Below are 12336 nucleotides of genomic sequence, written 5' to 3'. Positions count from 1 at the left end.
TGTATCTTCTTGGCTTTATCTCCTGGGAGATTTGAAGAGCTCTTGAGCTGAAGGACAACAGTTTTCAGGCAATAGTTGACGGTGAGAAGATATAGTCTCTAATATGCCTTGATGGGCTACAGCAGCATTGGACTCATAATGAGGGTTAACATTGGGGAAGGCTGCAATAACATTAAAAGTTAATTTTAAATTGCTGTTAACTGTTCCAAGGAAGTTATAGTTGAAAAACAGAATATAATAAATACATTCATCCATTTTAATAGTAGCCCCTTCCGCAAACCATTTTAGGAAAAAAGGAAGTAGGCAATGTCTTTCCCATTTTATTCTTAAACTATTTTAAGTAAGACTCCACGGATCTGGTCACTAGGGACAACTGCTGTGACCTTGAAGGAAAAGGGAGTAAAGGCCTCAGGATTAAAAATGCACAAGTCTTTTGAAAACAACATGTTTACATTTCAGGTTTTCCAGATTTTCCCAGTTGATATGGTTATTTTTCATAGTAAAATAACCAAGTCATAATTTTATTAGGTTTCCTACAAGCTAAGAGTAAACAAGTCAAACCCAATGGGGAAATTAATTGAAATGTATTTTGCTACAACACTGTAGTTTAAAAAGATCTGACTATGCTATATATTAAATGGGAAAAAAGTAAATGCAGCATGAAAGAAAAATATAGGGAAACAAACATGAAATAAAGAAGGAAATTCAAACCAAACGCTAGGGATAGAACATAAACTTCATTGCAAGAGAGGTACTAAAAGGAACAAAGAATTAATAAATTACCAATCATTTAACAATCAAAGCATTGGATGCTTTCTTTAAGCTCCAAAAGTGGGTAAATGAGTCTTAAGATTATAACATTTCTATGGCACTTGCCCCCCCCCCACAATTAAAATGATATATTATGACTGTATTAAGCATTTTTATTTTTCATGTTTCTCATGGTTGTTAAGGTGCCCTTAATTTGGGAAGGTAATGAGTATTTTCATTACCTGACATGAGAGGGCAGAATTAAGTGAAAAACCTCACATTTAACAAAACAATGGATGTTTTATTTAGGGGTCACAAATGGTAAAATAAAAGGATGGTTTAATTTCATATAATTTCTCTTTTGGAGACTTCCTGATAATTTAAAAAGTAAATTGCAGCCACACAAATACGTTAAATCTCCCCACCACTCCCTTCCCCACTCTGAGCTTCCCCAATCAAGTGCAGAACACTTTCTGTTTCAGTTTGGAGGATAGGAAGGAGGAATACCCAGGTTCAGATCGATCTGAATTCAGCAGTATCGACAACGGAGAAAACAAAGTAAGTGCAGAACCAGCCGAGGACTAGGAGTTCATTTCAGCTCTTTATTGTGATCCCAGTTCTAAGCTACAGAGGACCAAAACAGAACTGTGAAACCCACACAAACTCACCTTAAACTGACTGGATTTGGCAGATGGGATACGACCTTGTCCTGGCCAGTCATGTACTCCTGATAATCGTGGCATCTTTAAAACCAACTCAGTCCTCAGCAGGTCTATTGATATAATGACTCTGAACATGTAGGTACCATATACCTGTTGCGGCTAATTGTTTATTTATTTATTGGTTTTGTATACCGTCACTCCTGGTGTGGCTGGCTTGTGACGGATCACAGCATAATGATAAAATCATTAACCCCATAAGACAGCAAGTTATGCCCGCTTGCCGACGATACACACTAGATATAAAATAGAAATAGAACAATAAAACAACATCGAATCATTGAAATAGACTTGGAAGGGGCCATACAAGCAGTCTAGTCCAGCCCCCTGTTCAATGCAGGATCAGCCTAAAGCATCCATGTTAAAAATTTGGTGAGCCATTGCTTAAAGACTGCCAGTGAGGGGGAGCTCACCACCTCTACTGCTGAACTACTCTGTGAAATTCTTTGTCCTGATATCTAGCAGTTACTGTTCTACATCTAGGTTAAAACCATTACTGCGGGTTGTATCCTCTGCTGCCAACAGCAACTGCTCCTGGCCCTCCTCTAAATGACTGCCTTTCAAATGCGTAAAGAGAGCAGTAATATCCCCTCTCAACCTCCTCTTCTCCAAGCTGAACATTACCAAGTCCCTCAACCTTTCCTCACAGGGCTTGGTCCCCAAGCCCTGGATTATCTTCATCACTCTCTTCTGCACCATCTCAATTTTGTCCACATCCTTTTTGAAGCGAGGCCTTCAGAACTGGATAGTACTCCAGGTGTGGTCTGACCAATGTGGTATACAACAAGACTATGTCTTGTAATTTCGACATGATGCCTCTGTTGATACAGCCCGAGACTGCCTTCTTTACCGTCACATCACACTGTCTGCTCAAATTTAGCTTACAGCCCCCAAGTATCCCAAGATCTCATTCACACACACTGCTACCCAGAAGTGTATCTCCCATCTGGTAGGCAGACTTCTCATTTTTAGGAACCAGATGTAGAACTCTGAACAACTACTTATTGAATTAAATCTTGCTGTCATTTGCCCATTTTTCCAACATATTCAGATCTTGTTGAACTCTATCTTCTGGGGGTTTTACTACTTCTTCCAATTTGGTGTTTTAATGAGTATAAGCTTTGATGTGCATGCATTTTCTTGTATGCCTTTTTTTGGTGATTTCAGACATTCCCCTGAATGTCTGTTTGTTCCATTGTGGAGATATGTACAGGCAACACAAGGCAATCTGTATGTTTCTTCCAGTGAGGAAACAGTGGTATTATGGAACAGAAGAATGGCATGGGAAAAACCCATGTGATGCTGTCTCAATAAAAGTTAAGGATACTCATGGCTATTTAGCAATAACAAATGTGCTAGAGGTCCATTCATGGATATTCCAGCACCTACTTTGACCCTGAGTATTCCCTCAGTCAGTTTTAAATATTTCATTCCAAGTTTACTGGTGGTTCTCAATGTTTGCCAGCTTGGACAAGTGCTGATCTTTCCCCCAGTGTTATTCTGAGCCTTCTAAATTAGCCAAAGTGGGAAACTTGTTGGTGACCTCTGGAAGAGAAAGTTTGGAAATACTGATGTTTTTGATCTCATAAAATATTAATGGTAGATCTGAGAATTGAACAAAGATTTTAAGTTGGCTTGGTTAGGTTTTCTAGGTGAAGGTTCATGTTGACAATTAAGTCATCCAAACCAGTTTACTTCATTTCCAATCAATGTGCATACCCTTTGCTCCCTATTACACATTTCCCAATGAATGTTGATACTGTATGTTGATTTCCATTACTCAGAGACTTGTGGGAGGTGGAAACTATTGTGAAATATGGCACTGCTTTCTACCCATTTGAAAAATCACATGTCTTTTGATCAGGTGCATTTATTGTCTCAGAAAGCATTTGCGAGATGCTTTTGGTGAAATTAGATAGGTCTAGGCATCTTATATCCCTGAGCTATCCCTAGGGCAATTTATAGTTTGCTCTGAGCCTCAAGAGGATGCACCACCCAAAACTATTGCACTGTTGACCCCTTTAAGTGTTTCTTGTTTCTTCTGACATTAAGTATCTGGTTTCCCTTCTTTCTTTTCTTTTTTATTAGGGTATTGATACAGGGCCAAAGCTCATATCGTTCTACAAGAAATGTTTAATGTTAAGCATTTAATTTAAATCTGGAAATATCTGTCAGGATGGCTCTCAGACTGTGTCAAAGCAGTTAACGTGGGGTCTAAGATCTTCTAAGTAAGTTAAATCTGTATTATTAAATATATCTCCGCAGTGCCTTCCAGCCTAAAATTAAAGCTTAACTAAAAAGATACCTAATGGAGTGGGTTTAAGTAGAACAGATGAAGACTATATTTTACTGTTTATTCTAAGTTTATACCATTATGTAGTTAGTGCGGGGTCTTTGATTTACTATGCAAGCTGAATCTGAATTATTAAATATATTTCCGCAGTCACTCCCAGTCCAAACTTAAAGCATAACTAAAAGGAGGCACCTAATGGAGGAGGTGTAAATGTAACCAATGAAGACTTTATTTTACCATTTTTTTATTAACAACTTATACTATCTCTTTTTTTTATAGAAGACTGGGGAAGGGAAAGAAGAAGCAATGTTTGAAATCTTTTCTATTTTTCTTCTGTACAACTCAGTAGGCCTCTTTTCCTAAATGTGGTGGAAATGTGGATGGCTCTTAGACTGTGTTAAGTATAAATTGTTCTATAGGTGTTATGGGACACCAAAAATGACCGTTAAAATTGTTAAAAACTATGTAAACAAATGTTGGAAAGGTGGTAACAAAGTAGGTTTCTCTTCTTAAACGTGGCGGAAACGTGAATAAGTTTATAAGCTTTGGGCAAAAGTTCATACCATTGTGTAGCCTTATATTTTCAAACGAAGACTATATTTTACTATTCTCTGTACTAATAACTTATATTGTATTCTATATTTCTATCTTTATGAAAATAAATATATATATATATAAAAAAAGAGGATGCACCACCCAAAACTATTGCACTGTTGACGCCTTTAAGTGTTTCTTGTTTCTTCTGACATTAAGTATCTGGTTTCTTTGCAAGGTTTGCTTTCAAGGATACTGTTCTTTCCCACTGTCCTATTACAGTTCATGATGAGTGAAATGCTCTATCAGCTAATCCTGCAATAAGAAATGGCTGCATGGTTCTTCCTCCAAGAGACTTCAGACAATGTGGACAAGAGATAAGATATATTCCTTGTAATCTTAGAAGTCTCTGAACCTAGAGCCCCACAAAGCGTCTGCTTAGGACAATTCCTGCTGGTCTCTGATGATCTCCCTTGCCCTCCAGGCTATTTAATGGCAAATGGCTCTCCCATCCCTTCCCTGCAAGTGATTTACTGAGGCCATAGGAGAGTTTTCTCATGCTGTGTTTATTGGAGCTGGCAGAAGCTTTTCCAAAGCTCAGCATAATCTCAGTCTTCCCCCGCCCTCTGCCAAAGCATTGTGGGAAGAGAAGGGGAGTGGTGCTCTCTCATATTATGTTGGGCTTTGGGACAGGTGGAAATAACGTGAGCTTCTGACTGCTTCAAAACTCAGTGCAAACTGAGAAGACCTTGCTGAACTGTTTGCATGTAGCAGAGGAACTGAGGTAGGGGAGGAGTTGACAGTGACCATCAATAAAGACTTATTGAGGCAATTGAAAAATTGTGATCTGTAATATCCTAGCCAGGGTTGAATAGGTTGAAAACAACAGAACACATCTTTATTCAAAGTTACTACTTTTGTAAGTCACTTAATTTGTATGTGAACTTTAAATGATAAACATTGTTTTACTTTAAAGGAAGCTAATATGGGAGAGACCCTTCCTTTTTGTAAGTTTTAATTTTCTGCTCTGTGTTTAATATGTGTTAGAGTGAGAGACTCAGCATGCCTGGACATATAAGTGCATATGGGTGTTATCTTCTTGAATGGGATGCCTCTCTCTGTCTTAACCTGGGATCTGCCTTCTGACGCCTCCTTTCTCTTCCTTTGTCCTCTTAATCTCTTGCCACATAGCCTTCTAAGGAGATACAAGTCTCTGCATACCTCTCCTGTAGGTGCTATGCCTTTATACTCCCACACACATGACGCTGGACAAGCTGGCCTTTTGTGATAGGGAAAGTGCTCTTTAGATTTGGCTTCTCTCTCTCCTTTTGACTGCAACCTGGATGTGAACGGGATCTACTTGAATAAATGTAAGTTTATCTTTTTTTGCAGTAATCTTTTTGGAAGATTAATTTATTACAACCAATATCATGCTTCTATAACTGGGCAAACTCTACTATATTAACCATGTATCCCAATAATATGTATATTTTGCTGTGTTTTTATGGTTTATTTTTATTATACATGTTTTGTTAGCCTCTTTGGTGGCTCTGAGAAGGTGGAATGTACATTTTATAGACTGAAAAGGAAATTAGAGCTGGGAAAATTGGAAGCAAAATGTGTGAGACAAAGATGAAAATTAAGGATAACTAATATGAGCTGACTGCAATATGAAATCACTACCACTTTAAATAAAATTAGGAGGATTCAGGAAACCTTTATTAGCATAAAGATAAGATTAATTACCACTGGAAATCAACACTTTTCAAACAATCTGTCAGAAATTCATATTTATACCCTCTGATGATGCCGCTATGGTGCTTTACAGTCCTTTACAGAATTATATCCTTCTAAACCCATCAAAAAAGAGCCTCTTGTGGTGCAGGGTGGTAAAGCAGCTGACATGCTGTCTGAAGCTCTGACCATGAGGCTGGGAGTTCCATCCCAGCAGCCGGCTCAAGGTTGACTCATCCTTCTGAGGTCAGTAAAATGAGGACCCAGCTTGCTGGGGGGTAAAACGGTAATGACTGGGGAAGGGAATGGCAAACCACCTTGTATTGAGGCTGCCAAGAAAACGCTAGAGGGTGTCACCCAAAGGATCAGACATGACCCGGCACAGAGGATACCTTTACCTTTTTAAACCCATCAATGTCAAGAGAAGGGTGTATCTGCTTAGGACTGCACTGTTAAGTTCCTTCTTTCAAAAATTTATTTGCCCCTTTTTAGAAGCAGTTTCTGTTCTATTAGATCAGTCTTTTTCAACCTTTTGATCATGGAGTAACCCATGAAATATTTTTCAGGCTTCAAGTAGCCCTGGGAGTTATGTCAGCTGGCCACGCCTCTCTGCCATGTCCCTGGAAGTCACATGCTTACAGTGTGCATGGCATCACTAATACAATAAGATGCTTATTAAATAAGTTAGTTTCATTTGTGTGTGTGCAGTATGCTAAATAGTGAACCTTGTTCAAGCAAAACAAAGAAGCATTCATCTTGGCTATCATAAAGCCCACCATGCAAAGCAGCAGTTCTTCTCAGGGGAAATTATCTGTGTGATTTGGAGATCACGTGTAACTTTGGGAGCTCACCAGGCACCACCAGGAGGCAACAGCCTTCCTCCAGCCATTTTCTGCCGGTAAGGCTCTGAGAAGATGTTCTGAGAGGGGGGAAATGGGAGGAATCAATGGAAGAAGTGCAGCAGATTCAGCTCTTCCCTCCTACTCTTTTCCAAGTTCAACAAGGGTGCTGCAGAAATCCCTAAAGACCACCACCCATCACTAGTACTAGTAGAGCTTTTGTACGGTACTTAAAACATCAGTTGTATCGTTGCTGTCATTTGTTGATTAGTTCTCATACTTTTGTTTTAAATTCAGGATTCTGAAAATTCCCCCTTCCCTGAAGTTTTCTAAACTTAGCAGCGAAGAGCAAGCTTGGGAAAGTTTTCTTAAAAGAGCACCAGTTGTTTTTCTATCAGTGTGACGCTGATGCTTACGTAGTTGAAGATACACAGCAGTAATCATCTGTTAGTATTATGAATGTGGTCTGTGCATGGCTTGGGAAATGGGACATGATACCTTTTGACTATCTTTGCTTTTCAGAGCTCATGAAATCTTATGCTGAAATAAATCATGTTATTTAGAGTGCCACTGGACTTAATTGTTTAATTGTATCGAATAGGAATTGAGTCTTCCACATCCACGCTCAGCACATCAGTCATTATACAGCACTAATATTACTTTTCGCTGTGGTAAAAGAGCCCTTTGAGATGCTTTATTCTACTGTGATGAGGTCTGTTTAAATTACTTAGCTTTCCTGGATCTCAAGCTGCTAGACCTCAATGAGAAGTTCACCTCTGCAGTTTTATTTCCATTTCACAGCCACATTGGTAAGGAAAATACCACAGAACATTTTCACTGAGTAGAAGTTATCTTAGTTTACCCTGGGATTGTTTTTAGAGTACAAATTAAACATTCACTTTGCTATGTTATAAATTTCTGTGCCAGCATTTATTTATTTATTTATTTATTATATTTATATACCGCCCTCCCCGGATGCTCAGAGCGGTTTACATAAGAACATAAGAACAGTACATGAAACAGTCTATAACATGTGAATAACCATTCAATAATAATATTAATAGTTGTAACCATATAACAATATAACAGTATAAACATTAAAACAATGCAACAGTACAAACAGGTCCAGAGAATATTGGTGGAGTTCTGAGGGGGGGGGCGGGGGGAGCAAGGGCCCTTCAGTCACTGTTGTTTATGTCTGGTCTCAACCAAATGCCTGGCGGAAGAGCTCTTTTCTGTTTAAGCTCTGTCAGGGCTCGTTCCATCAGGTGGGGGCCAGAACAGAGAATGCTCTGGCCCTGGTCGAGACCAGGCGGACTTCTTTAGGGCCAGGGACCCTTAGCTGGTTGGTAGTGGTGGAGCGCAGAGCTCTTTTGGGGGCATAGGCGGGGAGGCGATCCCTCAGGTACACTGGGCCCCGACCGCGTATGGCCTTGAAGGTAATTACCAGAACCTTTAGTCTGATCTGGAATTCAACTGGCAACCATTGCAGTTGGTGGAGAATGGGCCAGATGTGGGACCTCCATGGTGTTGCTGTGAGGATCCTGGCTGCTGCATTTTGAACCAGCTGTAGTTTCCGGGTCAAGGCTAAGGGCTGGCCTCTGTAGAATGAGTTACAAAAGTCCAGTCTAGAGGTGATTGTCGCATGGATCACTGTGGCTAGGTGTTCCGGGGCCAGGTAGGGCGCTAGTAGCTTGGCTTGGCGGAGATGGTAGAATGCCAGCCGCGCTTCCTTTGTGATCTGGGCTTCCATTGTGAGGGAAGCATCCAGAATCACACCTAGATTCCTGGCGGAGTGAACCGTAGAGAGCTGTACACCATCCAGGGCAGGCAGACGCACTTCCTCGCATGGGCCCTTCCTACCCAGCCACAGGACCCCCTTCTTTGAAGGACTGAGCTTCAGACGACTCTGCTTGAGCCATCCCGTCACTGCTTCCAGGCAGCTGGCTAATGCTTCTTGGGGAGATTCAGGGCGGCCATCTATCAGGAGGAAGAGCTGGGTGTCATCTGCATATTGATGGCAACCCAGTCCAAACTTCTGTACCAGTTGTGCGAGAGGGCGCATGAAGATGTTGAATAGGATAGGAGAGAGGACCGCTCCCTGTGGGACCACAAGTAAGTTGGCGGCGATCTGATGTTCTCTCTCCTATTGCAACCCTCTGTCCACGATCCCGGAGGAAAGAGATCAGCCATTGAAGGGCTGTCCCTCGTATTCCGGCATCGATGAGGCGTTGAGCTAGAAGCTCATGACTGACTGTGTCAAATGCTGCTGAGAGGTCTAAGTAATATCAGCAGTGCCAACCCGCCTTGGTCCAACTGGCGGCGGAGGTCGTCCGTCAGGGCGACTAGCGCTGTCTCTACTCTATGGCCAGGCCGAAAACCTGACTGGGATGGGTCTAGGACCAAAGCTTCTTCCAGGTATTCCATCAGTTGTTTTGCGACTGCCCTTTCTACCATCTTCCCCAGAAACGCTAAATGTGAGACGGGTCGGTAGCTATTAGGCTCTCGCTGATCTAGAGATGTTTTTTTCAGCAGTGGGCGTACCACAGCCTCTTTCAATCCCTCCGGGAATTCTCCCATTGTCAGAGAGTACAGTTTAATTTTACCACATTCAATAGATTGGCTACATAATTAGATATCTTCCATTTACTTAGGGAGTTCATAAGTAACTTCAGTTCTTCTCCCACAAGGTTATAACAGTGATATGGTATACTGAGAATCCTGGCTCAGGACTGGGGAGATGTTTTTCCAGACCCTTTTTGACATAAAGCTCACTGGGGAACCTTAGACCAACTACTCTTTCTTGATTGTGCTTTACCTGAGACTGGGAGAACAAAGAGTTGGATCCCATCAAAATTTCCCATCAGCAGAGTGACATGCCATAGGTATGTTGTGGTAAAGGGAATCAGTGAAAATTGCCAGTTTAATCTAGATTGAATCCTATGTACTTTGCCCTGAGTTCCTTCGAAAAGTTCCTTAGAAAAGTATTGGATAAAATAAAATGGATCGACCCCTGAGTAACCTCAGAAAACCCTACCCCACGTCTATGAATAAATGGCTTTTGGGCACAGCATTTTTGTATGCAAATAAAACATTTTTCATCCCAAACATAACTTCAGTGTTTTGACAATCCAATATTATGCCTGTCTTAGAGATGTAAAATGTCTGGAAATTTTGAAGCCAAGGTGGGAAAAACGTGTGTTTTTTTCAGGTAAGTCAATTTTACTTCTTTAACAATATAAGATGCATAATTTATACTTTACTTAGCCTATAAAATTGCAATATTTGCCATATTTGTGGAATTTAAAAATTATAAATGCCTTAGTTTTCTACAAGCAATATTCCAAATATACCCAGTACTAAAGACAGAATTGCAGCCGGATGCAACCTGTTCTACCTTATTCTTGGCTCACCCCAAAGGGTCAAAATAGGAAAAGTATGCTCAGGCCTCTGTAGGGTAAAATGTGTTGTAAAATTAAATAGTAATATTTATTAATATTAAATATCCATAGTTTGAAATATAGACTCATTAAAATCCAAATATACATTCATGCTAATGCCACCACTTACCAGATGCATTTTGGCATCCCTGCCTGTATCAATGGTCAGGCATGAATAAATAAAGCAGCATACATAAAATACAAGAACAGCTATGTTAAATATACAGTTTGTTCCTTTACATACAGTGATTTAATATGTTAAATATGTAGGACACTAAGGGCCTTAATCGATTCTATGGACCAGAAGGCCAGATAATATTCTTTGACACCTCTTAGGTTTCTAAAGCAGGCCCTGGTCCAGAAGAGCACTTCCAGTGTCCAATCAGTGTCCTTTTGGAGCCAGCCTTTCTTCAAAGTATGCTGTTGGTGAGATTGTGCTGGAGCTCCGCTTCGCAATGGAGGCAGAGCTCTACACAGCAAGGTGGTGTGCCTAGGAGAAGAGATTGGCAAGGCAGGTAGTCTGGGGTCCTGATGAGCTTGTTAATCCCCCCCCCCAAAAGACAAAAAAAATGGATACATTTGTTTTAAATCTCAGGAGGGGTGTTTATGCATTATTCTCCAGAAAAACTGCCATTTGCCAACATGTCAGGGCCTTTGGGCAGAGGGCAGAAATCGAGGCTCTTTTGGACATGGTCCTGCACTCCAGGAGCCTTCCCTGCTTGATGGCCAGCACAAATATGCAGACCAGGAGGGCATATGTGCAAATGACTTGCAAGCTGGCAGAAAGGGGCTACCACCGGACCTGGGAGCAATGTCGGACAAAATTCAAGAGGCATGGCACGGCGTCCCAAGGGAGAGTTGGAGGACACCCTTCCATGAAAAGTTAATGGACACCCTCCTTGGCAGGATTTTTTGTTGTGTTAGTTGGTTCTGTTTTCATGTTTAATGTTAGTGGTGGGATTTTTGGAGTGGGTGGGTGGTTGAGTGGATGGGTTGGAGTTGATCTTGGGGCTACTTGTTACTGTTATCCTGATTTAAAAATAAAGAATTGTTAAAACTGAATCAGAAGTGCCTCACGAACCCTTATTTAAAAAAACAAACAAACCCTGTCCCCTCCTCAAACCACCATCAAACATGCAGGAAGCATGGCAAGGGATTCTGACTGCCTGTCCCTTTCTTGCCCCAGCTTTGAGAGCAGAATCCCACCACCACATCCCACTTTGCCCCAGAAATAAATCACACAACAATGCTGTAAGGAAAAAGTTAACAGTTTATTTATTTATTTTAACAAAAGGGAGATCTGGCTTCAGGGGTCAAAGGGAATATTTGTCCCTTGGCTTTATGGGCCTGCATCTTTTTGCTGTGATCCCTGGCCATACCATATGTCTGGTCTGGGTGCCATGGCTCATTCCAGGAGTGTGTGTGTGTGTGTGTGTGTGTGGGGGGGGGTTTAGGGCTGATTGTACAGGGGTGTGTGTGGGGCGTTGTGTGAAGCTCCAGTGTGGCAGCTCCTTTCCCTGCCCTCCACAGGCCCCCCATCCTGTTCAGGGACTCCACACTTCCTATGAGGACTGCATTGCTCCTGTGCATGGAGGTGCTGAAGGCCTCCCTGGCAAGATTTAACTCCTTCCTGACCAGCATGGCGTCTGCCCTGTTGTCCTCCTGGTCAAACAGCTCCCTTTCCTGCTTGAGCATCTCCTCCCCCAACTCCCTGGCCTGGCACATGTCTTCTTTCCCCTGCTCCAAGAGGCTACAATCCAGTGGGGTGAGGAGGGAGATGTGCTTCTGCCTCCCCCTCCCCCTCTGCAGCCACTACTTGGTTGACTAGCCACTCAGTGGCTACTCCAGGTGCAACTCAGCCGCATCTTCCTCCTCTCCTGAGTTCACTTGAACAAAAAGAAAAAAGCAGGGTGGGTGGGAGGGGAGGGACAGAGCATGGTATCCTCAACACCAGTGCTCTTTGTGTTGGCACTCAGCACCCTCCTCTGCCCATCAGCAGGCCTATTCCCAATGTAGAGACTAGCCCT

At 41.8% G+C, this 12336-nt stretch overlaps 1 long non-coding RNA gene across 2 annotated transcripts in view; it reads left to right on the top strand.

Annotated features, from left to right (window-relative positions):
- Positions 1-5193: 5193 nt before the first annotated feature.
- LOC143839925 (uncharacterized) overlaps positions 5194-12336 on the top strand; it is a 33817-nt gene continuing 26674 nt past the window's right edge. For both annotated transcript variants that reach the window (XR_013231939.1, XR_013231940.1), the window contains exon 1: positions 5194-5666. This is a non-coding gene — a long non-coding RNA (uncharacterized LOC143839925). The remainder of the gene's footprint in view (positions 5667-12336) is intronic.

Source organism: Paroedura picta, chromosome 1 (assembly GCF_049243985.1).
Source record: "Paroedura picta isolate Pp20150507F chromosome 1, Ppicta_v3.0, whole genome shotgun sequence".
Lineage (NCBI taxonomy): Eukaryota > Metazoa > Chordata > Lepidosauria > Squamata > Gekkonidae > Paroedura > Paroedura picta.
The sequence above is the reverse complement of the archived record's forward strand: the minus strand, read 5'-3'. Positions and strand labels throughout refer to the sequence as shown.